The sequence below is a fragment of the Oncorhynchus clarkii genome, chromosome 7, assembly GCF_045791955.1.
Source record: "Oncorhynchus clarkii lewisi isolate Uvic-CL-2024 chromosome 7, UVic_Ocla_1.0, whole genome shotgun sequence".
Classification (NCBI taxonomy): domain Eukaryota; kingdom Metazoa; phylum Chordata; class Actinopteri; order Salmoniformes; family Salmonidae; genus Oncorhynchus; species Oncorhynchus clarkii.
In genome coordinates this window covers 66,008,945-66,022,989 of record NC_092153.1, presented here as the reverse complement: position 1 = coordinate 66,022,989, position 14,045 = coordinate 66,008,945, and positions in this window count along the sequence as shown.

Here is a 14,045-nt window from a genome sequence, read left to right as displayed (position 1 = left end):
TTATGCATGCTCAAGTTTCTTTGTCTTATTTCTTGTTTGATTCACAATACAAAATATTTTGCATCTTCAAAGTGGCAGGCATGTTGTGTAAATCAAATGATACAAACCCCTCCCCCCCAAAATCTATTTTAATTCCAGGTTGTAAGGCAACAAAATAGGAAAAATCCCAAGGGGGGTTAATATTTTCGCAAGCCACTGTAATCTGAAAACATTCAGTCACTTTGAGATTACTTTCCCTTTAAGAGGCATTAGAACAAGACAAAAATGTATGTTACCAATTGAACAACATCTATTGCAGGATAAATCAATGTTGAGGTTGGCCATATATGGATGTTACATTTTACTTCATGGGTTGGTTATCTAGGTTTTTTCTAACCCATCACTTTCTACTACATGTAATAATATGATTAAATTATATCTTTACAATAAAATCCAAAGTATATCAGAATTCCAGTCATTCCAATAAATGTTATACCCCTTGATCTTCAAGAATAGGACTTGGAAATATGGAAGTGCAGATTAGCCATATTAATTTACCTGAGCATAACTCCAAAACAAAGGACTTTTTAGCCAGCCCTACTCTGTTGCTTATGATTTTGTTGCCATGGAGGACTGATTGGGCTCATTGATTTGAGTTGAACAATGAATGCTGCAGTCATGGAATGTCACACTTTGAGCACTGGAAATGTGAAAAATGTATGCCATATGCTATAGGCCTATTGTTGACCTTTTTGTTGGTGACACTTTGATATCGTCATAATATGCAGCTGATTAACCTGTTGCGACGACCAAACCCGGATCCGGGATTCTATTTATAGACCTAAGCTCATTACCATAACGCAACGTTAACTATTCATGAAAATCGCAAATGAAATGAAATAAATATGCTAGCTCTCAAGCTTAGCCTTTTGTTAACAACACTGTCATCTCAGATTTTCAAAATATGCTTTTCAACCATAGGAAAACAATCATTTGTGTAACAGTAGCTAGCTAGCGTAGCATTTAGCGTTAGCATTAGCGTTAGCATTAGCGTTAGCATTTAGCAGGCAACTATCACAAAAACAAGTAAAGCCTTCAAATAAAATAACTTACCTTTGAAGAACTTCTGATGTTTTCAATGAGGAGACTCTCAGTTAGATAGCAGATGCTCCGTTTTTCCAAAAAGATTCTTTGTGTATTAGAAATAGCTCCGTTTTGTACATCACATTTGGCTACCAAAAAAAAAAAAAAAAAAAAAAAACGAAAATTCAGCCCTCAAAACGCGAACTTTTTTCCAAATTAACTCCATAATATCGACTGAAACATGGCAAACGTGGTTTAGAATCAATCCTCAAAGTGTTTTTCCACATATCTCTTCAATGATATATCCTTCGTGGAAGCCTGGTTTCTCCTTGCTCTCAAATGGAAAAATAATTGCACCTGGCTTTACGCTCCAATTTCGACGCAGGGACACCAGGCGGACACTTGGAAAATGTAGTCTCTTATGGTCAATCTTCCAATGATATGCCTACAAATACGTCACAATGCTGCTAACACTTTGGGGGAACGACAGAAAGTGTAGGCTCATTCCTTGCGCAATCACAGCCATATAAGGAGACAATGGAAAACAGAGCTTCAGAAATTCTGATCATTTCCTGGTTGATGCATCATCTTGGTTTCGCCTGTAGAATGAGTTCTGGGGCACTTACAGACAATATCTTTGCAGATTCTGAAACTTCAGAGTGTTTTCTTTCAAAAACTGTCAAGAATATGCATAGTCGAGCATCTTTTCGTGACAAAATATCGCGCTTAAAACGGGAACGTTTTTTATCCAAAAATGGGCAAATCCACCGATGAAACAATAACAAAACAGCCTCTGTTTTGGTAAAAAACTGAGGTATGGGCCTGACAAAATGTAACCACTCTCAGATTAATAGACAGAGCTAAGGATGCAAGACAGAGCATCCATGATATCAAAATTATTGTTTTAACCATGTTACGAGGCTATACAGCATTTGTTAACAAGCTTGTATTTTGGGTTCTCATGGAGTGTGACAGTTGAACTAAGCTCATGAGTCATTTACAAATTATATTCTTCAAGAATCAAAGGATTTATACAGTACCAGTCAAAGGTTTGGACACACCTACTCATTCAATGGTTTTTCTTTATTTTTTACTATTTTCTACATTGTAGAATAATAGTGAAGACATAAAAACTATGAAATAACACATATGGATCATGTAGTAACCAAAAAGATGTTAAACAAATGCTGTTCCCACATATGCTGAGCAATTGTTAACTGATTTTCCTTCACTCTGTAGTCCAACTCATTCCAAACCATCTCAATTGGGTTGAGGTTGGGTGATTGTGGAGGCCAGGTCATCTGATGCAGTACTCCATCACTCTCATTGGTCAAATACTCCTTACACAGCCTGTTGTTTTGGGTCATTGTCCTGTTGAAAAACAAATGATAGTCCCACGAAGGGATGGCGTATCGCTGCAGAATGCTGTTGTAGCCATGCTGGTTAAGTATGCCTTGAATTCTAAATAAATCACAGACAGTGTCACAAGCAAAGCACCCCACACCATCACACCTCACCCATGCTCCACGGTGGGAATTACACATGCAGAGATCATCCGTTCACCTACTCTGCATCTCACAAAGACACAGCGGTTGGAACCAAAAATCTCAAATTTGGACTCATCAGACCAAAGGACAGATTTCCACCAGTCTGATGTCCATTTCTCATGTTTCTTGGCACAAGCAAGTCACTTCTTCTTATTGGTGTCCTTGAGTAGTGGTTTCTTTGCAGAAATTCGACCATGAAGGCCTGATTCACATCTCCTCTGAACAGCTGATGTTGAGATGTGTCTGTTACTTGAACTCTGTGAAGCATTTATTTGGGCTGCAATTTCTGAGTCTGGTAACTCTAATGAACTTATCCTCTGCAGCAGAGGTAACTCTGGGTCTTCATTTACTGTGTTTTTTTTTCACCAATTTTGAGTATTTTGTAAATGTCCATTACACGAAATCCAAATAAAAATCCATTTAAATTTCAGGTTGTAATGCAACAAAATAGGAAAAACGCCAAGGGGGATGAATACTTTTGCAAGGCATTGTACGTTACTGAGTTTGGGTAATCGAAAAGATACGTTACTGATTACTACTTTGGACAGGTAACTAGTAACTGTAACGGATTACATTTACAAAGTAACCTACCCAACCCTGCCCTTTGACACTCAAGACCTGTCCATCCATTTACATTACCAACCTGTCTACACTCTCCCACCAATCATCTCCCATCGTCCCTGTGCAACAACCTGCCTCCCTGTCAAAACATTTTTGTAATTCATGTCCCAGAAAATAAATAGGGTCTCTGTAATCCATGAATTGACTTTCCATTCATCAAAGTGAATAGGATTACTACAGGGCTCTCTCAGGCTTTCCATATTCTGTATCCATATTCTGTATCCCTGGAAGAGGAATGCACAGGCATGTTGACAGGGATGCCACACTTAAACCCTGTAAATTCATTAGAGCTACGCTATAGATCACTTCTCACGACAGCTCTGGGACCATGTGGTCCACCTCCTCGTCGTCTCTACTAGTCCCTCACACTCTAGAACATATCTCTCTCTGTTTTTCTCTTGTTCTCTCTCTCTCTTTCTCTCTCTACATCCCTCTCTCTCTCTTTCTCTCTCTACATCCCTCTCTCTCCCTTTCTCTCACTATATCCCTTTCTCTCCCTTTCTTTCTCTACGTCCCTCTCTTCTTTTCATCCCTCTCTCTCTCTTTATCTCTCTATATCCCTCTCTCTCCCTTTCTCTCTCTATATACCTCTCTCTCCCTTTCTCTCTCTACATCCCTCTCTCTCCCTTTCTCTCACTATATCCCTTTCTCTCCATTTCTCTCTCTACATCCCTCTCTCTCCCTTTCTCTCACTATATCCCTTTCTCTCTCTTTCTTTCTCTGCGTCCCTCTCTTCTTTTCATCCCTCTCTCTCTCATTCTCTCTCCCTCTCTCCCTCTGGCCACTCCGCACCCTTTTGAAAGGAGACCCATAACCACCAGTCCCAAACAACCATGTTGTCCACATTAGAGGAATTAGCTTTCAGTTGAATGTTGGCACTTTGGTCTGGCTAATTGAGAAGGGTGATGTTATCTGCCATGCCAATTTCACGCTGGAGCACCTCAGAGAGCTGTCTCCATCAGGGGGATCATTGGATTGCATTTTAGCACCATTGTTTGATCTGTAATAAACCAATAAATAATTCATTATGTGATCTTTACAGTATGTCCACATAAAAGCCAAAGAAAGGCACCTTGACTGTTCTGTATAGGAATATTTTGTTTTACCTTTGATGTTGCTACTTGTACAGACAGGGACATGTACTATATGCATGTTCAAATGTTTAGTTTGTTTTCTTGTTTGTTTGTTCATGATTTCTGGTTTACCCAATTAACAGCATTTCTGTCATATAACAACTACACCTCAGTGTATGTATGTAACGGATGTGAAACGGCTAGCTTAGTTAGCGTGGGCGCTAAATAGCGTTTCAATCAGTGACGTCACTTGCTCTGAGACCTTGAAGTAGTAGTTCCCCTTGCTCTGCAAGGGCCGCGGCTTTTGTAGAGCGATGGGTAACGATGCTTCGTAGGTGTCAGTTGTTGATGTGTGCAGAAGGTCCCTGGTTCGCGCCCGGGTATGGGACGGTCTAAAATTATACTGTTACATTGATGCTGTTGACCCGGATTACTGGTTGCTGCGGAAAAAGGAGGAAGGTCAAAAGGGGGGTGAGTGTAACGGATGTGAAACGGCTAGCTTAGTTAGCGTGGGCGCTAAATAGCGTTTCAATCAGTGACGTCACTTGCTCTGAGACCTTGAAGTAGTAGTTCCCCCGCGGCTTTTGTGGAGCGATGGGTAACGATGCTTCGTAGGTGTCAGTTGTTGATGTGTGCAGAAGGTCCCTGGTTCGCGCCCGGGTATGGGACGGTCTAAAATTATACTGTTACATGTACAGAACCATAAATCAATGTCCAGTCTGTGGGAAATGTGCTATCTTTGTACCATGACCTCATTCCATCCCTCAGTATCTCTCTTTTTGGAAAGCATCATGATAAACAATTTATTTTGCATACTGTATGTGTGTGGGGTTTATTTTATTTTTCCTCTGAGAGATACAAACATTACACAAAGAGATACCAGTACATGGCACAAGTAAGTTTATTTTCGCTGACCCTTTAATGTTACCTAACTAATTCTGATTCTGCTACCACATTCTTCCTAGCCACCGTGCTTCTACACCTGCATTGCTTGCTGTTTGGAGTTTTAGGCTGGGTTTAGGTTGGGTTTCTGTACAGCACTTTGAGATATCAGCTGATGTAAGAAGGGCTTTATAAATACATTTGATTGATTGATTGATTGATTGATGTCTCAATTGTCTCAAGGCTTGAAAATCCTTCTGTTGTGACTAGGGGGCGGTATTTTCATTTTTGGAAAAAATGTTCCCGTAGTAAACGGGATATTTTGTCAGGACAAGATGCTAGAATATGCATATAATTGACAGCTTAGGATAGAAAACACTCTAAAGTTTCCAAAACTGTAAAAATATTGTCTGTGAGTATAACAGAACTGATGTTGTAGGCAAAAGCCTGAGAAAAATACAATCCGGAAGTCCCTCATGTTTTGAAAACGCTGCGTTCCAGTGCGTCCCTATTGAGCAGTGAATGGGCTATCAACCAGATTACTCTTTCTCCGTATTTTCGAAGGTGTCTACAGCATTGTGACGTAGTTTTACGCATTTATGTTGAAGAATATCAGTAAGCGGCTACATTGCGCAAGTGGTCACCTGATGCTCCCAGAGAGATTCTCGCGTACAATACAGAGGTAGCCATTACTCCAATCGGTCCTACTGAAAAACTAATTGTCCCGATGGATATTGTATCGAATAGATATTTGAAAAACACCTCGAGGATTGATTATAAACAACGTTTGCCATGTTTCTGTCGATATTATGGAGCTAATTTGGAATATTCTTCGCCGTTTTCGTGATTGCAATTTCCGGGCGATTTCTCAGCCAAACGTGAAGAACAAACGGAACTATTTCGCCTACAAAAATTATACAGTATTTTTGGAAAAAAGGAACATTTGTTATCTAACTGGGAGTCTTGTGAGTGAAAACATCTGAAGCTCATCAAGGGTAAACAATTTAATTTGATTGCTTTTCTGATTTCCGTGACCAAGTTACCTGCTGCTAGCTGGACAAAATGCTATGCTAGGCTATCAATAAACTTAGACAAATGCTTGTCTAGCTTTGGCTGTAAAGCATATTTTGAAAATTTGAGATGACAGGGTGATTAACAAAAGGCTAAGCTGTGTCTCAATATATTTCATTTGTTTTCATGAATAGGAATATTTTCTAGGAATATTTATGTCCGTTGCGTTATGCTAATTAGTGTCAGGCGATGATTACGCTCCCGCATGCGGGGTGGGGAGTCACTAGAGGTTATTAACCTGTTTTTTCCCCTTCATCTACACTGATTGAAGTAGATTTAACAAGTGACCTGGTCAGCCAGTCATAATGTTTTGTATACTCAGTGTATAGGGGACTATCTATGTATGACCTATTTGTCTACAGAAGGACTAGGGAGAAAACCATTGATAAGAATGTTGAGAGATGCTGTACAGAGACACAATAGAGCTAATAAAAACACAAAAATGTAAATGAATAATACAAACGAACAATAGAAATGAAAACACACCAAATAAAATGGCTAAATAGATTTCAGTGGATTGGTTCTTCAGGCATTCTGCTCCCCAGACCCACCTAAAATACTGTGTTATGAAAGTGGACACTGAGGGTTCAAAGGTTTTCCAGTTAATGTGTTTTACCTGCACCTTGGGAGGTGTGGAATGTGTTTCAGGAAGATGTGCCCACTGATAAATATGGTTTAATTGTTTCTCTGGGCTCCCTGAAATAACCACAGGCTCTCCTACCTTTTCTGTTATACTGCATATCTATATTTTACGGACCAGAACGTAATTTTAGAAAAACACAGATCGGTACAATGGAACATGAGAAGCATATTTCAATAGTCAATATGTTCTCTCTGCTCTGGTTTTTTATCTTGTTTTGTTTGAGAGGTTACATATCAAAATTCAAACAAATAAATGTGAAATAGTGTTGGTGGTGCTATTAAAAATCTGATTAATACCAAACACACACACACACACACACACACACACACACACACACACACACACACACACACACACACACACACACACACACACACACACACACACACACACACACACACACACACACGTAGCAGGAATGTTAGCAGCACACACACATACATACAAACACACACAAACACACACACACACAGGCGCACATACACACAACACAAAGATGCCTCCCCACACACACATGCACACACTTCTTGCCTCAATAAACACCCAGCGGTAAAAAGCAGTATGCATGCACACATTTTTATTTGTGCCGGATAAATTGCAGTATGATTTATGTGTGTTATTGTTCTGTATTAATAGACTAGTCTGTTATATGAAATAGAGAGAGAGCATACAATAGTCATAGGTAATCAATATATCAAATCAAATTATATTAGTCACATGCGCTGACAACAGTGAAATGCTTACTTACGAGCCCCTAACCAACAGTGCAGTTTCAAAAAATATGGATAAGAATAAGAGCTAAAAGTAACAAGTAATTAAAGAGGAGCAGTAAAAAATTATATATACAGGGAGGTGCAGGTACAGAGTCAATGTGCAGGGGCACCGGTTAGTTGAGGTAGTATGTCCTTGTAGGTAGAGTTAATTAAAGTGACTATGCATAGATGACAACAGAGAGTGACAATGGTGGGGGAGGGGGGGGGGGGGGGCAATGCGAATAGTCTGGGTAGCCATTTGACTAGATGTTCAGGGGGAGTCTTATGGCTTGGGGGTAGAAGCTGTTTAGAAGCCTCTTGGACCTGGACTTGGCGCTCCGGTACCACTTGCCGTGTGGTAGCAGAGAGAACAGTCTATGACTAGGGTGGCTGGAGTCTTTGACAATTGTCAGGGCCTTCCTCTGACACCGTCTGGTATAGAGGTCCTAGATGGTAGGAAGCTTGGCCCCAGTGATGTACTGAGCCGTTTTCACTACCCTCTGTAGTGCCTTGCGGTCGGAGGCCGAGCAGTTGCCATACCAGTCAGGATGCTCTCGATGGTGCTGCTGTAGAAAAGGTTGAGGATCTGAGGACCCATGCCAAATCTTGTCAGTCTCCTGAGGTTTTGTCATGTCCGCTTCACGACTGTCTTGGTGTGCTTAGACCATGTTAGTTTGTTGGTGATATGGACACCAAAGAACTTGAAGCTCTCAACCTGCTCCACTACAACCCCATCGATGAGAATGGGGGCGTGCTCAGTCCTCTTTTTCCTGTAGTCCACAATCATCTCATTTGTCTTGATCGCGTAGACGGAGAGGTTGTTGGCCTGGCACCACACTGCCAGGTCTCTGACCTCCTCCCTATAGGCTATCTCATGGTTGTCGGTGATCAGGCGTACTACCACTGTTATGTCATCGGCAAATGTATTGATGGTGTTGGAGTCGTGCTTGGCCGTGCAGTCATGAGTGAACAGGGAGTACTGGAGGGGGTTGAGCACGCACCTGCGGGGTCCCTGTCTTGAGGATCAGTGTGGCGTGCAATAGAGACTGCATCATCTGTGGATCTGTGGGGTGGTATGCAAATTGGAGTGGTTCTAGGGTTTCTTGCATGAGAATGTTCTTGTCCCTTCGCGCTCTAGCGACTCCTGTGGTGGGCCGGGTTGCATACACGCTGACACGGTCGCCAGTTGTACCGTGTTTCCTCCGACACATTGGTGCGGCTGGCTTCCGGGTTAAGCGAGCAGTGTGTCAGGAAGCAGCGCGGCTTGGCAGGTTTGTGTTTCGGAGGACGCATGGCTTTCGACATTCGCCTCTACCGAGTCCGTATGGGAGTTGCAGCAATGGGACAAGACTGTAACTGCCAATTGGACATCACGAAATTGGGGAGAAAACGGGGTAAAAAAAAGTGGCCTATAGCAAATGAAGCATATTGCATACATTGTTCACAATGTGCAAAAAGCACTTTTTTGTAGTGCTCAAAGAATTCCACTCCAAGAGCAGCATTTTTTTTAAATTCAACTCGAAGCAATGAGCCCAATCAGTCGTCCTCATAAACAGCAGAGTAGGCTAATTAGTCCCTGGTTTTTGGGTTATGCTCAGGTAAAAACATTTGGCTAATCTATATTTCCATATTTCCAAGTCCTATTCTTGAAGATCAAGGGGTATTAGATTAATTGGAATGACCGGAATCAGATTTTTGTCATGCAAAGACATAGCTTAAGCATATTAATATCTGTAGTAGAAAGCAGTGGGTTAGAAGAAGCCTACATAACCAACCCATAAAGTAAAATGCGACATTCATGTATGGCCAGCTATGTAAACTCTAACATTGATTTATCCTGCAATAGATGTCATTCAAATGCTAATATTCATTTTTGTCTTCTTCTAATGCGTCTTAAGCAGATTGACATTTATTAGGATGAGTCTTGTCCTTGAGGCCGAACTGAACGATTTCCGCTAGATGGGCCAGCTGCAAAGTCATAATTGGCTATATTGCCAAATTAATGAAAACAAAAATGTGCTTTCTGCTCTTAATTTAAGGTTAGAGTTAGGCATTAGGGTTAGCAGTGGGGTTAAGTTTAGGTAAAAAAATAAATATATATTTTATGACATTGTGGCTGTCCCAACTAGTGACCATTCTACAGAGGTCCATCCAGAACGAAAAACGCTATGCCTCTTAAGGGGAAAGTAATCTAAAAGTAACTGAAAGTAATCAGATTATGTAACTGAGTTTGGGTAACCCAAAAATTACGATACTGATTACATTTTTGGACGGGTAACTAGTAACTGTAACAGATTACATTTAGAAAATAACATAGCCAACCCTGTATAAAAGCTAGTTATTTTATAACTAAGCAAACAAACAAATTACTCACACAAACAAAGTATAACATAACAAGACAAAAAAATGTAGTTTTGTCTGAGGATCACTTTGGGTTAACAGATAGCAGCTGGTCTCCTAAAAAAGAGCAGATAGTGGCTGGTCTCCTAACCCCTTACGTACAGAGAGCAGCTTTGGTAGTGTCTCCTAACAGATAGCAGCTTGTCTCCTGACCCCATAAGAACAGATAGCAGCTTGTCTCCTGAACCCATAAAAACAGATAGCAGTTTGGGAAGGTCTCCTACTGCCATAAGAACAGATAGCAGCTTGTCTCCTGACCCCATAGGAACAGATAGCAGCTGGTCTCCTAACCCCATAAGAACAGATATCAGCTGGTCTCCTAACCCCATAAGAACAGATAGCAGCTGGTCTCCTGACCTCATAAGAACAGATAGCAGGTTCACCGGACCTGTGGGATACTGGGTAGAATTCGTATTTGTAGAGTTTAACAGTTTGTATTCAGATTAATAGAGCTTTAGTTTTTCTCGTTTGGATGTGATACACTGTTGATTCTCAAGGATTAGTAACAGACTTCTTGTAGATTGCTTGTAAAATTCATTTCAGATGTCACTCTCCTGTCTACACAGCTACACCGGTTGTGTATGAATGAGAACATATAGGACATTCATCAGCACAAGTTCACTCCATGCACTAACCCATTACAGACTCACACTGCACAAGGTCCACTGCCCACAGATGGTGAGTGAGTTCATGGTCCTCTGAATGCATCCCAAGGGCAGTAATAGGGGATGGGCCCCACGTAATCTCACCCCAGCCAACACACACACCCAGACGATGAAGTGCATCTTGCATCTTGCCATCTTGATGTAATGTATCACTAGCCACTTTATACATGTGTATATATATACAATCTACTGCATCTTGCCTATGCCGTTCGGCCATCACTCATTTATATATTTTTATGTACATATTCGTATTCATTCCTTTACACTTGTGTGTATAAGGTAGTTGTTGTGGAATTGTTAGGTTATATTACTTGTTAGATATTACTGCATGGTCGGAACTAGAAGCACAAGCATTTCGCTACACTTGCATTAACATCTGCTAACCATGTGTATGTGACAAATACAATATGATTTTATTTTATTTGAGTGAGTAATCCACTACTGACTCAGGACTGCATGCAAAGGCATGGTAAACCTCATTCCAACACTGTTTTCTTTACTCACTTTCAAATTACAGTAAACCACAGCAAAGCCAGTATTTCCCCCACAGTGGGGAGACGTTCTGCACTGTATTTACTGTATCAAATGTGTATGTTTCCATTACGGCAGACGGAGAGATGAAAAACCAATTGAACCTCAGAGGGATTAGGTCTGCCCACAGCACAGCTTTTGCCAGAGAACAGTAGAGACTTAAATATATTATTCCCTCAAGATGAAGTGAATCTCTGTAGCGTAGAATGAGATCTGTTCAGTTTGTTAATCATAACAATAACTCAAAGATTGTTTGCAGTACCTGGCTGGATATAGGCTCTAGGCCTGGCTGCTGTGTTTACCATAGACATTATAATTGTATGGTATTTACATCTTGAAATCTGTACAGCATGTGGTTTTGGTCCTATGCGCATGTCTTGAATCCCACCCTACTAGTTTAATGTTTATCATTTTGTTTTAGGGGCCCCTGACTTGCCAAAAATCCCACGAGAGTGAAGGGTTCCATGCCTTTTAATTTTCCAGTGTGTCTCTGTTTATTTAGTTTTGCCTTTATTTAACCTCTACAGGATCAGTGGGATGGTTGAGCTAATGTAGGCTTATGCAATTAGCATAAGGTTGTAAGTAACAATAACATTTCCCGGGACATATATACACTGCTCAAAAAAATAAAGGGAACACTAAAATAACACATCCTAGATCTGAATGAATGAAATATTCTTATTAAATAATTTTTTCTTTACATAGTTGAATGTGCTGACAACAAAATCACACAAAAATGATCAATGGAAATCAAATTTATCAACCCATGGAGGTCTGGATTTGGAGTCACACTCAAAATTAAAGTAGAAAATCACACTACAGGCTCATCCAACTTTGATGTAATGTCCTTAAACAAGTCAAAATGAGGCTCAGTAGTGTGTGTGGCCTCCACGTGCCTGTATGACCTCCCTACAACGCTTGGGCATGCTCCTGATGAGGTGGCGGATGGTCTCCTGAGGGATCTCCTCCCAGACCTGGACTAAAGCATCCGCCAACTCCTGGACAGTCTGTGGTGCAACGTGGCGTTGGTGGATGGAGCGAGACATGATGTCCCAGATGTGCTCAATTGGATTCAGGTCTGGGGAACGGGCAGGCCAGTCCATGGCATCAATGCCTTCCTCTTGTAGGAACTGCTGACACTCTCCAGCCACATGAGGTCTAGCATTGTCTTGCATTAGGAGGAACCCAGGGCCAACCGCACCAGCATATGGTCTCACAAGGGGTCTGAGGATCTCATCTCAGTACCTAATGGCAGTCAGGCTACCTCTGGCGAGCACATGGAGGGCTGTGCTGCCCCCCAAAGAAATGCCACCCCACACCATGACTGACCCACCGCCAAACCGGTCATGCTGGAGGATGTTGCAGGCAGCAGAACGTTCTCCACGGCGTCTCCAGACTCTGTCACGTCTGTCACGTGCTCAGTGTGAACCTGCTTTCATCTGTGATGATCACAGGGCGCCAGTGGCGAATTTGACAATCTTGGTGTTCTCTGGCAAATGCCAAACGTCCTGCACGGTGTTGGGCTGTAAGCACAACCACCACCTGTGGACATTGTGCCCTCATACCACCCTCATGGAGTCTGTTTGTGACCATTTGAGCAGACACATGCACATTTGTGGCCTGCAGGAGGTCATTTTGCAGGGATCTGGCAGTGCTCCTCCTTGCACAAAGGCAGAGGTAGCGGTCCTGCTGCTGGGTTGTTGCCCTCCTACGGCCTCCTCCACGTCTCCTGATGTACTGGCCTGTCTCCTGGTAGCGCCTCCATGCTCTGGACACTATGCTGACAGACACAGCAAAACCTCTTGCCACAGCTCGCATTGATGTGCCATCCTGGATGAGCTGCACTACCTGAGCCACTTGTGTGGGTTGTAGACTCCGTCTCATGCTACCACTAGAGTGAAAGCACCGCCAGCATTCAAAAGTGACCAAAACATCAGCCAGGAAGCATAGGAACTGAGAAGTGGTCTGTGGTCCCCACCTGCAGAACCACTCCTTTATTGGGGGTGTCTTGCTAATTGCCTATAATTTCCACCTGTTGTCTATTCCATTTGCACAACAGCATCTGAAATTTATTATCAATCAGTGTTGCTTCTTAAGTGGACAGTTTGATTTCACAGAAGTGTGATTGACTTGGAGTTACATTGTGTTGTTTACGTGGTCCCTTTATTTTTCTGAGCAGTGTATATCTGATATTGGCAGAAAGCTTAAATTCTTGTTAATCTAACTTCGCTGTCCAATTTACAGTAACTATTACAGTGAAAGAAAACCATGCTATTGTTTGATTAGTTATGAACTTGAAAGTTATTAATAAACCATTTAGGCACATTTGGGCAGTCTTGATATAACATTTGAATGGTAATGCAATGGTTCATTGGATCAGTCTAAAACATTGCACATACACTGCTGCCATGGTGGTCAAGATGTAAATTGCGCCTAGATTCCTAAGTCACATATTGGCCTTTCTCTTGCATTTCAAAGTTTATGTAACACAAAAAAATACAGAAAAACACGTTTTTTTCTTTGTATTATCTTCAAAAAAGGGGCAGATCCTTAATTAACTAGAGAACACATTCTCTTTTACAAAAACAACCTGAAATGTGCCTTGATGCAGGGTACCCTCCTTGGACATCTTTGGGAATGTGCACTGTGATGCCACAGTAATTAATCAAGCCACCTACCAGGCCAACCCACCAGCTGAAAACAAACCATGCCCCCCTTGCCCCCTTTTCCAAGTTTTGACAAACTTTGTAGGCTGCAGTAGTCAACTTTCCCAGAGAAGGTCAAATGTATCCAACGCT